Genomic DNA, 17,981 nt, shown 5'->3' on the forward strand with positions numbered 1-17,981 from the left:
GTTTTCATTCTCAAACTTTGCAAAACAGTCCAAAGTGGAAAAGAAATCAGCCCAGGTTGGCCCAGACTCCAGAGCCCTTGAAATGATCTGAACACAGTTGAGCAACACTGGACAGAATGTTTGGCCAATTACCTCCCTCCACAGATTCCAAGGAGTTTTATTTCAGTAAAAAGAAATTCTAGAAAATGTAGCATCTCACTCAAAGATCTTAAGAGTGAGAACTTCTGAACATGAAAAACAGATGGAATTTAGTCAGCAACACCTGAAAGTTAAAATACAACTTTTCCACAGTTCTGGAGAGACTCTGCAGAAGAACTTAAAAGGGCTAAGAAATGCGGAAAAATAATACAACCTTGGGCTGGAAACTGAAGGACAAAAATGTGAAGAGAATTGAAGAGAGCATGACAATATTACTCTGTATGCTCAGTACTGTGATCCTTGCTAAGACAAAACAACTCTTAGCAAGATCCTTAGATCTGTGAATTCTCCCAGGCACTGTATGTAACACAACTGGCTCCTTCCTCATATTCCTGCAGATTTTAGGGCCATATCACATATACTCATCATTCCAGCTTACTACTTGTTTCCTGCTTCATTAGGATGGGTTAATATATTTAGCTGGTTTGTAGATCTTATCTGCATCTTGTGTATGGGAAAAGGGACAGAACCTGTTTATTTTAACTTATTAGGTTTGCTCTCATCTCTCTCTGAGCAGGATGCTTGAGTACAGTGCTCTCTCTCCTGACACCAGCAATGCTAGAAGGAAGTATTTATTATTTATTATTATTTACTATTTATAATTTATAATTTATTATTATTGCACTATCAAAGCATTCTGTCAATAAATAGCAAATATGTAGGAGCACAGCTGGTGCCCAATAAAGTTTGAAAAAAGCTTCATAGATTGTTTTAGGATATCCAAAAAACAAACTCTTGAGCTTGCTGACTTGTTTTGCTACAACTTTCATCAGCCCCAGAGGACAGCATTAGTACTAAAAGTTTTGTATTTCCAACAAGAAAATGTAGATAATTTGAAGCATGAAAGACTGAGGAAAAAACCGATTCAGCTTTCCAAAACTCATTTAATTCTCATCTGGCTTCTCTAGTTATCCTTCTTTTTGATTTCTTTGCCCTGAATCTTAGCCTAAATTCTTCTAAGACAAGTTGTGCTACTCTAACAAGACCTAACTGGTCCTATTCACAGATGACAGCATGCAAAGCCTCTCAACAACCAAATTAGTGTTGATTTCCCTTTGTGGGAAAAAAAAAAAATCCCTTTCAGCTACAGGATTTAATGGCTTAGGAATTGGCCATTCTGAGTATCAGCAGCAGTACCTGTGGCTGCCCCAGAACTCTGGGCCATTGGGTGTCTTCCAGGCTGATGGAGTCATGTAACTGTGTTCCAAGTGTCACCCCATATCCATGCACCAGGATACAACACACTGTCACTGATCCTTCACGTGAGCCTCATTACCAGCAGATCTGACTATTTTAGGATGGCTTTTCATACATAATCTCTTGGATTCTTCCCCTAAATAAGTATTTGCTGAATCACTGGTCTCACTGGTCTGACTAGCTAAGGAAACTTCAGGAGACAGCATGAAAAGCTATACAATATTCCCTCTGTACAGCCTGGCAAAACATACAAGTTTTGACACCTAGACTGAAGTGTCCCCATGAAAATGTCTTCATCTGCATGCATGTTCCTCCTACAGTCAATACAGAACTACTCAATACAGCTGATGGAGCAAAGAGCTATTCAGCTCTTCAGAATACACTGATTTATCTGCCTTGAGGTGGTCTGAACAACTTGCTGTGCAATCATGAGCAGGGTTCAGCTTGCCAACTATCTGTGCTCAGTGACAGCTGGGGTGGACTGAGGTATCAACAACTTCCACATGAGATTTCAGCCACAACAGACATTTTAGGATACCTGCTGCTTCTTGCAGCAGGAGGCCAGATAGAAAACTCCTCAGTGCCTAAACTTGGCACTCAGTGCCTGCATTTATGTAACTAAATCCCACATTAATTGCTGAGTATAAGGGGAGCTTAGACATCTGGTTCACATGGAGACACCTACACATGGAAAACCAAATTTAGGTGCCTTAATCTGCTGGCTGAATCCACCCCTTTACTTGGAGATTTCCTCAGCTGGCAGCTGCATTAGCATTATGCTTAAGAGGCTTCAGTGGACATTTTTCTCATTTCCATTTCTAATCCACTCCTGAGAACATTTATACTTTTGGCCTCTCCGATACACTTGCAACAATTTACAACTGTAACTCTAGAGAAAACATACTTTCTTTTGTTTATTTTAAATTTACTGCCTGGAAATTTCACTCAGGACATCTAAATCTTATGCTATACGAAAAGCAGAATTCACTTTTTCTATTACAACAGGTTTTTTGACCACTATCACATTCACATTCCTTCATGGTCTTTTGCCAAATTAAACCATTCAAGTGTATTCAAACACTTTTTTTTTTTTTTTTTTAATAAGGGAGCAATTCCAATCAGTTCATTGCTTTTCTCTGTACCTTTTTTTGGTGCTTTGGGGAGAATTCCAAACAATATTCAAGATGTGCAAGCATTTTTGATTTTACAAATCTTCCCATCTTGTTCTGTATTCCGGTTTTAATGTACTGAACATCCTTTTTGCCTTTTTACCTTTTCACACAATTGATGCCTTCAACAGATGAGCCACAAGAGCTCCATAGATTCTTTCCTGAGTGCTCCTAATAAATATAAGGGTATGTGGGATGACCTTGTTCTACAGGCTTTTCCTTGGTGGTGAATAACAGTCTCTCCTATTGAGACATTTGCTTTTGCAAAGCTATTTAGAATATAATCCCTTTGAGATCTACACCCGCTGTCAAAATTTTATACATATGGCCCAAGATTTCAGAAGTACTTGAGACAGCAGAACAGATAAACCCATACACATATTCTGAGTTGTCATTTGATCTTATTTCCTTGGGAAAGCAGGCAAAAAAAAGACCACACGTCAAGTGGTCTTCAGCAAAAATAACAATAGGAAGAGGGTTGAGAGCAACCAGACAAATGTCCTGTTTCCTCAAACACTCCAAAGAAACTCTCCAGCACTTGTAAGGGCTTTTCTATATCACTCAAAACCAGAATCTCTTAGAAACTCTACTAGGGTATGTGCAGACTGACTTCAGTCATAGACGGCATGTGGGCAAACAATTGTAACAGGAAACCACTGAAACAAATGCAAGTCCTCCCAGTTACTGAAAGAATACTTTGAATTTCCTCCAGTCTTCTCTATCACAGCTGCTCAACAAGCACTACCCATCAGCTGGAGACATTTGTTCTGAACAATTTGGGTTTGGAAAAACAATACACATTAATTCTGTTTGGTTTTGGGGATATTTGCCTCCTTTTTCACAAAGTAGATGGGTCAATCTAAGGAAAGAGACAGGATTTAAATAATATCTTTTGTAGCTGACTGTCCTTTTGTCTTGTGTAATTTCTTTTTCCAAGACATGCCAACAACAGAAATTAAATTTCAGTGCTTGAGTACCTATGGAACCCAAATTTTGATGCCAATCCACATTGACACAGGATTACTTTGGGTTATGGCTTCTTGCCAGGACTTTTAAGAGTTCTTGCCTCTTGCTGTGAGCACATAGGAAGTGGGTCAATTAGTTAACACTAAGGAGTTATCACAGATCTTATTAAGCAATTGGGCTGGACAGATTATCATTATCAGGAGTTTTGAGAAGGAAAATACGTCTCAAACACCTTGCAGTAAATGACACAAAAAAAAGTATAGGTTTATTAATGCTGTTAATAAAATGATAATCCAAGCACCAGGGAAATTCTTATCAATAAGAATTAAAAGATATTAAATAGCTGGAATTACAAGGTGGGCAACAACTGGCCAAATTAGGACTTCCATGATAATGGCTCTGCAGAAAAGAGATATCGTATATGCTGAGGTTGCTTTTACCTAAAAGAGCTTAACACACACTTGCGGTTCTTGGGTTAAATTGTGAGAGAGAGATCAAAGGTGCATGTTAGCAATTATGAAGCAGGAATTCTGAAAAGCTGTCTGATGTGGGGGGGGGGGGAATGACTGTATGGCTATCTCATTTAACTGTACCTTGCTTTCATCCTGATCCCTGCTACCTCCTTGACATCCACCTACTAACCCCTCCACAGGCTGTAACTCCCTTTTCTCTCACTGCAGCTTCTGATTATGGATTGCCTTTTTGCCCTCTGTACTCTAATGCTGCAGCTACAGCTCTTTGACAGGTTCTGTGTTCTGCTCTGTTTTTGTCATTATAAAGTACCTTGCCATAATCTCTGGATAATGGGGGCAATATCCACCAAAGAACAGGCTTGGATGTGTCAACCCAGTTTAATTTCCACTTCAATAAAATAAAATCTGTCATCTTCAAAGTGCCACTCAAGAGCTCAAATTCTGTAATCTGGGTATTTATAAAATAAACTCCCAGTCTTGACTATGCTGTGCAAATCTGACATTAAGTTTGTTCTTAAACCTCACCAGGGTTTACAAGCCCAAAATACCTTCCAGTTTCACCCTTTTGCCTGAAGAAACGACACCTGCCAAGTCAGTCCTGCACTGTGGAAGTCCAGGGCATCCCTCTGGCTGCCCTGGAAGGTCTGGGACCCTGGCAGGGGGTCAGGAACCCCCCTGTACAGAGCCCCCAGAGACACTGTCTGTGATCTCTGTCCATGGAAAAGAGTTTTCAATTTTACAGGATGAATTACAGGCTCTGAGTGTTTGATATAAGTAATAATTAAGTGTGGCATGGGTGCAAAAGTAAAATTTTAGGATTCTAGATAAGGGGTCCAAAGGGGACAAGATGGAGGAAATTGGGTGTGTCTTGTCCTTTTTCTCCTTCTTCATGCCCTCCATGTTTCACTTCAGTGTTGGCATTTTTCTGTTGGTTCAGGCTGGGGACACACTGTCCAACGTAGGTGACAGATATTGGCACGTTATTGTAAATCCAGCCCAGGGAGTTTCTGGTATTTAATGTTTGTCACATCCCACTGAGGGCAGAGCCCCACACGCTGCCCTGCAGGACAGAGCTGCGGCAGGGCAGCAGAACATATTATAGATAAGCAAGAATAAACAACCTTGAAAACCAGCACAGACGATTTGCGACTTCTTCTTTGGCAGCGGGGTTCAGAGACTTTCTAGTCTTGGAATCATGAATACCACAGATTCCAACACTGCACGAAGATGGATCTGTGGTGTGATGGGTTTAGCAAGCCAATGGTTTGACCCTTTATTCTGTATACCAAAGATCCTGAGGCTTCAGCATGACTCCCCACCCGTGAGGAGCCTTGTCGCTGTGGAAGCACATTAACTGTCAATCTCAGATTATTTCAGTGTAGTTGTGGTAGATTTTCCTCTGCTATCTCCCTCTTCCAGCTGAAGAAAGCACCCCTTCAGACTCCACACAGCAACTCAAACTATAGGATGAGGGACCCATGGCTGTCAGTCCAGACATCCTCCATCAGCCTGACCTACACACTTTTTTTCCCCCTTCAAAGCCCCTGGACAAGTACAGGGACTGGAGTATCTCTGTTATGAGGGGAGATTGCAGAAGCACTGTTTAGTCTGAAACATGAGAGAAGGGATCTCATGAATACATAGAAGTATCTCAGAGGTGGGTGCCAAGAGGATGGTGCTGGACTCTTTTTGGTGGTGCCCAGCAACAGGACAAGGAGCAATGGCCATAACTAAAATAAGAAATTTCACTTCAAGATGAGTAAGACCTTTACACTGAGGGTGGCAGAGCACTAACAGCTGCCCAGGGAGGTCATGGAGTCTCCCCTCACTGGATCCAAACCCACCTGGACACATTCCTGTGACATGTGAACCTGACCTGGCAAGGTTGGGCTGGAGGGGACCCAAACAATTCCGTGACTCTTTACTTCCATGGGGCCACTTAAGGCCGAGAAGCCCGAAACAAATACCTCGAGGGGCTCGAAAAGGCTTTAATCGTCACAGAGAGCTGCCAGACACCGCGCAAACCCGCTGGGATGAGCAGAGACATACACAGCAAATGTGGGGGAGCAGAGGGGTGAAAGCCGCACACCCACAGCCCTGCGTCCCTTTTGCCGAGCTGTGAGGGGAATCAAGGACGCAGGGCACACGGCCGCAGCCCCTCGGCGCTACCCTCAAGGCTCGCCATGTTCTCGGGCTGCCCCGGCCCCGCCCGTCATGGCGGCGGAGGAGGAGGAAGAGGAGGAGAAAGGGGAGGAGAAGGAGGAGGAGGCAGCGGTCACATGGCGCCGGCGCCGCCACAGCGGGCTCGGGGCGATGCCGCCGCCGCGGTGAGTGCGGGGCTGTGCGGGACACGGGCCGCGGCGGCGGGAGGGGAGGCGGCCCCGGCGGGGGAACCGGCGCCGGGGTGACGGGCAGCCCGGGGCTGCGGGTCGGGGTCAGCGGCGGGCTTGAGCTCTCTGTGCACGGCGGTGCTCGGTCGTAGGTTGGACTCGATGATCTCAGAGGTCTTTTCCAACGGAATTGATTGTGTGATTCTGTTTTCCCGCCTGCCCCGAGGCAGCGGTTGCCGAGCCCCAGAGGCTGCCGCGGTGCGGGTGTCGGGTGAGGCGATAGCGGGAGGATGCCCTGGCCGGGACCCGCCTGCTGGGGGCTCCTGCTTTAACCCGACCCCGGGGGGAGACCGAGGAGCTGCAGCGGGGTGTGCTACACGGGATGGGAGATAACGCGATTACTGTTTTTATCGTCTTTAAATGCATGTGAAGGAGCAGCAGCAGCCCGCCTGCGGGTAGATTGAAACTCTGCAATTCTGACCCGAAATGTGAGGATCGGTGCGTGTTGGTGTTGCTGGCGCCGCTTCGTTCATTGATTCGTTTGTAGGGCGAGGTCAGGCATTGCTTTTTGGAGCGCTCTGTGACCCCGTCAAGTACTAAAGCTTTCTTGCCTTTATGACTGGGAAATTTATTTTAAAACCCTTTTTTCCCCCCCTTCCCCCCTCCTGCTCCACCCCCGTCCTCCGTTCCCCCCTTGTTCCACAGTATATACTTAATGCAACACTGAGGCTTCTCTCTTTCTTTTAGGAAATATGTGTTATTCTTCGTGGCTAATCTCTAGTTCTTCTGGTTAGTTCATTATTGCCATGTGATATTTTTATTTTGTGTGTGTGTGTTAAAGCCTATAAGGAAAGCTGCAGCAGAACATGCTGAAGCAAATGGACTGTCTCAAAGTTACTTGTAAGGCAGAATAAAGGGTCCCTTGCTTGCAAGAAAACAGATGGATCTGAATAAGCCACTAAAAGTCCTATGCTGCTGGCAGTGGGGGGCTTAGCAGGTCAGAATTCCCTACTGTAATGTAGTACTGGAAGCAAACATTGTGTTTAGAATCCTCCTTTCCAGACAGCTGTTTCACTTTTGTTCACTTTGTCACAGGTGTCAGCCTTAAAACTGCTGTTGAAAGTAATTAGAACACTGTTGCTGTCTATTACGGCATCTCTGCCAAGCTGTATCCTGAGTTGTTTTTAATATCTGTTGCAGGACAGCTGCAGTAGACCCTACAGGACTTTAATTATGTAATTAAAGTGCAGCCCCTACTGTCCCAAAGAAAAAAAATAATATCTCATGCCCTGGCTTTGTTGCTGTTCTGTAAACAGTGTTTTCTTCATTTGGTCCAGGGTATTTGGAGCATTGCTTTCTGTTCAAAGGGAGGGTGAAATCTCTCAGTGCCAGTACAGAAATTGTGCAGGTGGGCAGGGTTGTTAGCACTCTGTTAACATGCTTTGTTTTTCCTTGGAAAATGTATTTCAACATAAGATCAAATCCCTTCTCCCTTAAAAAAGGGTAGTCCGATAGTCTGTAAGTTACATTAAGTAATCCTGCATGCTTTATGAACTAGGATATGCTTTTTTTTCTTTCCATATAGATGTCATCTTAATAGGAAACTATTCTTGGGTATCTCTGATTAGCTTTTGCTGTTCCAGAGGCAGGCTATGCCCAGGAAAGGATGGTACCAGCCTCTTCCTGCCAGTATGTTTCTGCCATGCTACCCTATAGAGAAACTCTAAATATGTGAAATAGTCCAGCTGGGATTCCTAGGCCTCATTTTAGAACAGCATAAATGTCCAGGTGGTTCCAGATAAGAGGCTTTTGATTAACAAGCAATTGGCCTCCCTGGGTAAGATAAGCTCCTGCAGAGTTTTAGGAGCTCTTGTGCAGCAGGGAAGGAAAGAAATAACAGTGCAGCTTTAATGAGTCTTCGTCTCCCAGCCTCAGATGAGGATGCCAGCAGGGAAAGTGGCATTTGTTCTGCTGGAAGAAAGTCTGACTGCAGATTTCAGGGCCTGTGGCCTGGCTTCTACTATCTAATCACATTCTCAGAGGATGCAAATCAATACTGCAGGAGTAGCACTGGACAGAGTTCATGAAATGGTTCTGTGTGACTTTAGTTTATGAAAATTGGTGAATCTGATAATTTTCATAGCAATGTAAAATAACAGTAGGTATGATTGAAGCACTTCAGGTGGCAGAAAGGCTGGAAACAGCAGGGCAAGGGGGATAAAATTTATCTACAGAAAATAGGCTTCCTCACAATAAGTGATGGAAAACTCAAGTTTTTACTGGTAGATATAAAGTGTGCCTGTGGTGTGGGGTCACAAGTATGAGGTAAGAAGTGTCTGAGCAGATAGTAAAAGTGGGGATTTGGGATCTTCCAGTGAGAAAGAGCAGGGTACTGTGAGGGTGAAAAGAAGAGGCAGGATGGTTCTTTGGTGGCATTCCTTGACAATCCTCTAGAACATTGCAGTCAGAGCAGCCAGCAGGCTGAGTTTGGCAGTGCGGCAGCTGTGTGTTGATAACTTGAAGCAGAAAAGTAAAGGGAGACTTCTACTGAAAGGAAAAAGTAAAACTTCCAAGATGGCAATCATTCCTTTCTGTGACTGTTGTTTGTCAACTTCCTAACAAGTTGCATCTGCCTGGTAGATGATACTGCAGCTAAAGGTATCTCCAAAATCACACAATTTCTTTGGTACCATTCATCTTGGAGAGATACTACTTGCTGTTGCAGAGTAAAAGTATGTTCTTCTATTTCAAGTGCAGAGAGGAATTTGATTTTCCCTTCTCAGAGAGTATTACGGAGGTGAAGTCTGTTTGAATCCCTATTAGAGTGTGGGAGGCAGATAAACTGTCTTCTTATCTAATGTTTCTTTTCAAAACATATGGTGGTTTATGGAGATGGAAGCATCTGCTATTGCAGCTACAGGGTTTTGTAGCAAGAGTAAAAGCATTTGTCATTTGTCCAGCTCTTTTGGTGTAAGAGTTGTATGCACCACATCCTTCAGCCACGTTCTAGCATGTTTCTCATATGAATCAGCATTGTGTAAGAATTAGTGTAAATGTTCTGTTTGAAAACTCTGTAAAAACTAGAAACATGCAGCAGAAAAGGTGGAAAATTAGGAAGCTGATTGTACTGTTTCATTCAAAAATTGACTTCAAGCTTACCAAATTTGATCTTTTAATGTAGGAACTTCTGAGTTTATTCCCCGAGATGTGAAAATATGCTAAATCTGTAGATTAAGTAACTGATGGTGTTACTGAAAGGTATAGATTAAAGTGCCTGTAAACATGTGTTTTGTGTGTTGTATCTCAGCCCTTTCTTGTGCAGTCTGGCTTGGCAGTCTGATCCTTTGCATATTTGAAACTGGAACACAGTGCTCAGGGGTGAATCAGCTTTTCCACTGCTGACACGGATTAGAGACCCCTGATGGAGGATTTGCTGCTGCCTGCTCTGCTTTAGAGGGGGAGCCAGAAGAAGCTGTGCAGTCCAGGGAGGAGTCCAGAGCTGCCACCCCACAGTGCTCACAGGTCTTTGATGTCTTTGTGGTTCAAGTTCAGCTGGGAGCAGATGAGCTCTTGTGGTTTTCTGTCTCATGGCAGTAGTGGCATTGCAAGTTCTGCATTTCTGAGACTGAAGAGGTCTATGACTGACAAGTTCTACCTTGCCAGCTTTGCTACAGAGACTGCTCACATTCCTGCTCCAGCCTCTCTTGCCATGGAGTGGGACAAAAGTAACTCCTCTTGCTGCTTGATAGGGAAGGAATATGTGCATGGGTGACTGGGGGGGTAACTGCCTACCTGCAATAACTTCTTGACATTCCCAAGACTTCAACTACGGAGACACTGCACCATTTAAAAAGTCAAATTTTAAATTGACAGGCTAAGCTAATAAACTTGCAGAGGCATGCTGAAAGGAAGGTACCTCAGTGAAGGGTTGCTATGTGCCAGACTGATTTAAGCAAATACTTAATGAATGTTAGAGGCATGTTCGTGGAGGTCTTTTTAGTTTGTGTAAAACCATCCAAATGTTGCTTGGCTAAATGGCACAGATTTTCTTGTGCAGACAAGAATTAAATTGGATGCTTTAAACCTTGGAGGTGGCTTTAATTAAAACACAGATACTTTTCCAGGAAGCACAAACTATCTTGTTTTGATTCAAAAGCCCTTATGAATCAATCTTTGTAGGTATTTTGACTATTTTGCCAGTTCCTGAATCATGACATCAAGAACAAAGGATGCCACTGTTTCTATTGATACATCTCATATTTGTTATTGAATATGTTTTCTAGAAGTATTTCCTTTAGTTTTTAATTTCCTGAAATACCTTAATTTTGTCAGTTAGCATGAATCTCTTATCTCTGGTGTCATCAGCTGTCGAGTTCACCTCTGAACCAGGAAATGGCCAAGTTCTGGATTGCACATTAACCTTCTGTGCAAGCAGAGTGTTGGGAGGCATGGCTCCTACTGAAGTGGGAAAATGTATTTTTGATCTGCTATTCATTTTGTTGCAACATCCAGGATTTCAACATCAAAATCCTGAGTATTTTTTCCCGTTAGAAACATTGGCAATAGATAAGTAGAAGAAAAGTGACCAAGAGGGGATGGAAAAGGAGTGGTCCACAATTCTTTCCTCAAAGGGATTTCTTGTGAGAAGGAAAGACTGAGTCTGTAAGATCACAGAGGATGAATGAAAGACTAAGAAAATTATTTTTTGGCATAATTTGTAGAAGTTTGCTGTCCTTACAGGCAATATACAGTCTGTTTTTGCTAGTGACTTGCTTTAATCCAACAATTAAGGTATTTTCCTTAATGCATGAGGAGAGAGCTGAGACATTGAGTTGCTGAGAATCTCATCAAAATCTGCAGCAGAGCAAACACTTCAACCAGAGTGTTTCTTGGCTTGGTCTGGTACCTGTCCTGGTGCAGTCAGTGAGTTGAAGAGATAACACAAAGTAGGTTATATATAAATCCTTAGGAATCCTCTCTTTTGTTAATGTCTAGAGACAGTTGTGAGGAGATAAAAGAGGTAGAGAGAAACCCATGTGCAGAAAATACTTTAAACTTCTGATGAGAACATGAATCCAAAGCAAGAAGATTGCAGGGTCTAGGTTTATCTCAGAATTTTTTACTGGGGAAAAATGGAAGTTTCAAATGGCATGGATACTGTGGACTCTGTGCTAAAGCTTGGAGTGAAAAACTCCAAGTGATGTTTGTTTCTGGATGTGAGAAATGCAGATTAACATTAAGTTCAGCTCATACTTTTAGTATTTTTTTAAACGATGGCCATTCCCATGGAAAAACACAGGACATGGTACATTGAGGGAATCACTAAGTGCTATCCTTAGCAGCATTGAGAAATCTAACAGGGTTAAGAACTCTGAGCAGTTTAGCATGAGTTAAATATTTTCCTATTAGAGGCAATCCAGGGATTTAAACTGTAACTTGTTTTAACCTCACTTCTAATTCTGGGACTACTTTTCATCTACTGTTTATATTTTTGTTTGTTTGTGTTTGGTTTTTGTTGTTTGGGTTTTTTTACTCAAATAAATCCTTATATCAATTACTCCGGCTCCATAGAGATGTTTGATTCTGGTCTGACTGAACCAAGTATTTATATGTAAATTTCTGCCTATTGAAAAGGAAAACCGTACAGAAAGAGAAATGAAGTAGGCTTGTATGATTTGTGGGGAATAGGCAGGGAGGTCTAGGAATTCTGTAATGTGAGGCTGCAGGATAAGGTGCAATGTAACAATTCTCATTAAGGCAGTTTCCAGCTCTCTAGTACAAACAGTAACATAATTGCAGCCATTTTGCATTTTATACGAGTTCAGGTAGAGTCTTTGGAAGTTCCCAGTGTGAGTTGGCAGATGTCTTTTGTATATTTTTTTGTATCCAGCTGTTGATGTCAGTCTGAGTTCTTCACAAGTGGATGGTAGATGTTTCCTGGGATCTACTGCAGAACCTGTGCCATGTGCAGTTTCCATGGTTAGTAGTCAAGTCACAGGTGTAAAACAGACTGGTCAACCCCACTTTTTACCACTGTCCCACTCAAAAGTCCTTCAGTGAGGTCTGTTTTGTTGACAGATTTGCTGCCTTTTTTTTTTTTTTTTTTTTTTTTTTGTCAGGAGGGTTGCACAAATGATGCCTGAATATTTTTTTGTATTTTTTTTTAATAATTAGAAAACGTGTTTTCACTTTCCTAGTAAATGACTGGAAAAAAAATCCCAAAGCACTTTTGATGAAAATTTCTGAAAATGAACAGAAAACATACCTAGAAAATTTCTGTCAAAATGTGGGAATCTTTTGAAGTTCCTAGTGATTTGGAAAATGAGAACTAAGGGAATTTTTATACAACTTAATGATCATTCTCTCTAGCATTACTGTGGTCTAGTCATGATGAAGAACGTTACTGATTGATTATGTGAGTGGCAGTAAGATGACCGTGTATATATTGCCAAATCCATGGATTGATGTATGGATCATGCATCAGCTGAAAAAACATAACAAAAGAGATGTGAAAAATAATTACAAAGAGAAAAATATATTGACGCTTTTGGGGCAGTGAATGCAGCCAAATGAGTATATGCAGCATTGGTGTCCTCAGACCCATCCAAACTGGCCTGTTTTCCTGTGCTTGTTACCCCATTCCCAGCCAGGACTTGCAAGCAGCAAAGTGTTAAGTTTCTGGCTCAGCGGTTCATTGTTCACTGGGAATGAAGACGCTGCTGCAGTCAATGTGCTCTCCCTGTGTAACCTTGCTCTGCTTTAGTGCCGACTCTTCTGGAAAAAGGTGAGGGTTCTACAGTTCAGCTCTTCCCGTAGAAGTGACATTAATCTAATTATTTTGCATGAATCTGCATTTTTGTTGTATTTTGGTAAGCTTTGCAGATACGAAATGTGAGGAACAGCTAAGCAGATTTTAAGCATTTAGAAGAGGTATTAAGCAGGTTATTTGTGTGTAGTTGACCTTGTGAGCTCTCTTACATTCTGCATTTATGTATAGAGCTGAAGGGTTGTTAAACTAATATTTAGATGCATGAATCTGTAATGTGAGAGAGATGCAATGAAGAACAACTTGTGGGGTGTTTAACCTTGCTGTTTTCTAAGCTCTGTGAAGAAGGAGAGGGCTGTATTACAAAATATATTACAGCTTTCTTTGGAGACATTGTAGCTTCTTTCAGAGCTGGTTTTATGGATGAAAATAAAATCTTGCTGTTTGAATTAGAAGAAAGTATTTGTCAGCAACAAGAAAGGCTGAAGGTATTTTTAGGACTCCGGGAATGGCATGACATGTATTTGTGAGCCAGATGGCTTAAAGAACATCCAGCCCAGCAGCCTGAGTGTTTGTCAGGGGGATAGGTAAGAATTTCTTTCTTAAAATAGATTAGAATTTCTTTCTTATAACTGTGCTTTGGGAAATAAAAAGCTTTTTTTGGAGGGGAATGAGGACACTGCAGCAGCATGAAACTGCATACTGTATAGCACTTATTTACCCAGAACTGAGAGCTAGGATTTTGGTAAGCTTGTATTTCTAATCCAATAGTTCTTGTTTTCTCTAATCAGGCTTCACTATTATGTTACTTTTCTTGATGCAATGTTGTACCACTGGTTGTAACTAAACCTGGTGTTCTTTTCAGCTGTTAACATGAGATCCTGACTTTAAAAAGTTTTTTTTCCAAAACTTGTAACTGTTTTTTCCATTAAAATTGTGTCCTTAAATTAGAGCCCTTGTGAGATACTCTCACTTCATGGAGTGGAGTAATATGTGGGGAGAAAGGAATCCTTTTATCAATTAGGAAAAAACCTAGTATGTTTTATTGTTGACAAAGTGGAAGATGTTACTGCAGAAGATACTTAACATTTATTTAAGGGCTCTTTGCTTTCACATGAATTGCACATTTTTATTATAAAAGACAAAATGTTTGAATACACTCTGGAATGGCAGCCTGCTAACAGCTTTTTTACTGGAGTTGAGAAATTCCTTGATAAGCAAATTTATGTTCCTAGAGGAGGCATTTCAATGTATAGTTCACAGATTTGAAAATGATATTATGCAATATTTAGACATCTCTGGTTAAAGCCCAAAAACTGAAACACAAATCAATATATGAGTGAGTCATTTGACACTGGAAAAATAGTGAGGGCTGAGAACATGAAGACTTAACTAGATGAATTTTTAAATTAGTCTTAAAGCACTTAAAGCTTTTCAGACTTCATATACTCAGAGTATAATTTCATAGGTCTTCAACAATTCATGTAGTTAATCTATGTTTCTTTCTTTATCTTTAAAATAGAATTAATATTATTGGTATTTTAAAATTATCTGTAAAGTGTTGCTCAAGATTTTGTATTCATTCCAGGAGGATTTATTTTAGGTGGTATGACATGGATTTGTATATCTGTGCTGAAATGACTAAACTGTTGGCTCTCAAAGCTTTGAAAGTTGAATTCAAAAGGCACTTGCAGAGGCTAATTAAAAATAGATCTTAATGTGTCATCTCATTAAAATGAATGGGAACACTGGTCTTATGCAAGAGGACAGCCTGTGGTCCACAGGATATTTCTGTGAATGAGTGTTGGTGTGACTGAACATTAACATGATTTAACTTTAGTCTTTTTTAGTTCTTTCTTTCTTTCTCCTACCTTGCACCTCACTAAATAGCCTGTGTCTGTTTTCTTGGTAACATCCCTGTAGGTAGCAACAGACTGCCATTTTCTCAAAGCTGTCCCTTGTGCAGGCTGAAGGAGCCCAGAATCCTCAGTTCTCACAGGGCAAATGTTCCAGCCTGTGACCATCCTAGTGGCCTTTTACTGACCTCACTTCATCCAGGATAAATGTCTGTCTTCTACTGGCAAATAGGTCTCTTCCACCAGGCAGCAACTGACAGAACAAGAGGACACAGTCTCAAACTAAGTTAGGGAAAGTATAGGTTGGATATTAGGAAAAAAAAAATCACTGAAAGAATAATAAAGTACTGGAATTGTCTTCCCAGGGAGGTGTTTGAATCATCATCTCTGGATGTGTTTAAAAAAAGACTGGACATGGCACTCGGTGCTACAGTCTAGTTGAGGTGTTAAGGTATAGGTTGGACTTGATGATCTTAGAGGTCTCTTCCAACCTCATTATTCTGTGATCCCTCCCTGGGTGCTGTCCTCTGCCTGTGGTCACAGGGAGCTGTGGAATTGCAGCCCTGGCTCAGCTGCCTGTGCTCTGTGGGTCCATCCCTGAGCTCTCCTTGCTGCAGGGCTGTGCTCTGACTTGGGCTTAGCCAGACCTTGGCTGGTCCTTGTCTGCAGAACTGCTCCTCAGGCTGTGCCAGCAGCCACAGAGTTTGTCTGTCCCAGATGCAGGACTTGGCATTTGTCCCTGCTGAATGTCACCATTTAGGTTCCTGTAGGCCCAGCCTATAATTCCATAAGTAGTTACCTGCTTGTATTCTGTCAAAAAACCCCCACTTAATTCATGAAGTGCAATCACCCATCCCTCTGTAAGGTAAAAAATCAATGGTGTTTTTTAATGAAAAACAAACTGGTGGGTAGATCCAATTTAGTGATAAAACAATCCTGCAGGAGGGTTTTTAAATGAGGAGTTAATTTGGCTTGGTGCTTAGATTCTGGAGCATATAAACCACTTTTCTTTGGAAGTGCCTATTACTTTTGCTCTGGCTGTATGTTCACTGGATGTTGCTCCTAGTGATGTGTGTTGGATCTGGAGCAAAAGCTGCCCAAGGTGTCCCTTTCTCATCTTTCTGGTCCATTAGCTGTGACTTTCCCTGAAGAGAGAGATTCTAATGGAAAGGTTGCCTGGAAAAAAAAATATTATTTTGCAAGTGCAGGAGGTGTGTGAATGCATCTCTGTGGGATGAGTGTGTTTTATTGCAGTACTACTTCTTCGTAATCTGGCCTCTGTTCATTGCACTGTCAGGGCTGTTGTTTGATAGTGATTCCACCAGTAAATTGGAAAGCCTGTTCATGGGTAGCTATAACATCTTGGAGGCCAAGAAATGTAGGAAGGGTTAAGGCTATTAAAAGAGCAAAGTTGCATTCATGAGTAGTGTTGGTTTATATTCATGTGTTCTGTTCTCCCCAAAAGACAAAATAAAAATTAGAAGCATATATAGAAAGTCATGCAGTAAAATATCCTAATACTCTGTAGAAATATAAAGTAGGTTAATGATTTTTTTTTTTTTTTGGTAGAATGCTCCTTAAAAATGAAGATTATGCACATCTGTTCCTTGCCTCAATGTAGTTCCAAAATACACAGGTAGTCTTGCAAAGGACCTGAGTAGTATGAGTTGAGTATCTGTCTTTTCCTGGGTTTGTTTGTTTGTTTTTTTTTAAAGAAAAGCTGTTATTGGAAAAACAACAAGCAGACTTTAAGGTTTTCTCAAATAATTTTTACTCCTATTTCAAAAATCTTGAGGTTAGTCTGATCCTCTGTTTGACCTCTGACAAACATGAGTTCTGGCACAGTTATGAAACATCTACTCATACCGTGTGTTTACTAAACTGCTGAGGTTAATCCAAGGAGATGTCAGTGCCTAAGCAGTGGCAGGTCATAGACTCTTTAGCAAATATTGCTCTTTAAGCCAAAATATTGTGGATTGTGGTTAACATTTTTTGCTTCCTTTAAAAATATCTAAGGCCAACACATTGGGCCAGTGTTATTGAGAGCTGCACAGGCTACTAACAATGAACTTTATGGGGGGGAACACAGTTGTTTCCTTGTTGGGCCAGTTATTAAATGAATGTAAATGTTCCTGGGCTTGATATATGAAATGAATGTCATGGTGGTGGTGTAAGGCTGCTAAAAGAAGCTGCTGTGACATGAAAAGCCTATTGCACAGTGAGTACTGCAGCTCAGGTCTGACAGGTGGTTCCTGGAGAGTTTTTCACCTTTGTGATTGAATTTAAGAAACTTCTACTGAGTTACTAATATTTAACCCTTATAGTTCTCTTAAAAATCAATTATTTACTACTTGTGCAAGGAACTGAGAATTATGTACTGGAATTTGTGGGAATTAGAGAGCAGTATTTTACTCCTGGCATTTCTGGTATGTGGGTCTGCAAACTCAGTTCCAAGGCTTTGCCAAAGGAAAACTGTCATGCAATAAATATATGACAGTCAAAATAGAGCAACAAGAGAGACATTGAAAGGCTGAATATTTGGTTAGAAATTCTTAGAATACTGTTCCTTCTGGTCTTGGTCTCTTTTGAGCTGATGCTAATGGAGACAGCTTCTAAGATATGTTTTTTCCTCTCTTGGCCCCAATCTGGATTGTAATTTCCTGATGCAGGAGATACTGCCACCTTGGATGATTTTTGTTTGTCACATTGAAGTGTCTCTGGATCCTGAGTACACCAGAGTGAACAGCCATGAACTCCGTGCATCCCTAGGGCTTGGGAATGAATGCCTGTAAAATACTTAAAGGTGTTATCATTTATTACTTGCTCTGGAAGTTCCTATTTTGCCAAGGGAAAGGAAATGCCTTCTGTTTATTCTGGATGTTCTTTACTACTTGAGTTTTTGGAAAGAAGAATCGTTTGAGCTGGTTTTTTTTTTTTTAACTTTTGGCAGCTGTACTGCTTTTCAGAAATGAAGGGGGAGATGCATGATAGACCCTCTAGTCTAGTCTCTTTCCAGGAAAATTTGT

At 41.3% G+C, this 17,981-nt stretch overlaps 1 protein-coding gene across 6 annotated transcripts in view; it reads left to right on the top strand.

Moving 5' to 3' along the window:
• The first annotated feature begins 6,299 nt into the window (after positions 1-6,299).
• GALNT11 (polypeptide N-acetylgalactosaminyltransferase 11) overlaps positions 6,300-17,981 on the top strand; it is a 46,644-nt gene continuing 34,962 nt past the window's right edge. For 2 of the 6 annotated variants that reach the window (XM_085572934.1, XM_077789393.2), the window contains exon 1: positions 6,300-6,330. The gene's annotated coding sequence lies outside the window, so the exon portion shown is untranslated. Of the gene's footprint in view, positions 6,508-12,979; positions 13,118-13,562; positions 13,687-17,981 lie in introns of those variants that run through there. The other 4 variants (XM_085572932.1, XM_085572938.1, XM_085572935.1 and 1 more) reach the window with 4 other exon arrangements.

Source organism: Lonchura striata, chromosome 2 (genome assembly GCF_050655825.1).
Source record: "Lonchura striata isolate lonStrDom1 chromosome 2, ASM5065582v1, whole genome shotgun sequence".
Classification (NCBI taxonomy): domain Eukaryota; kingdom Metazoa; phylum Chordata; class Aves; order Passeriformes; family Estrildidae; genus Lonchura; species Lonchura striata.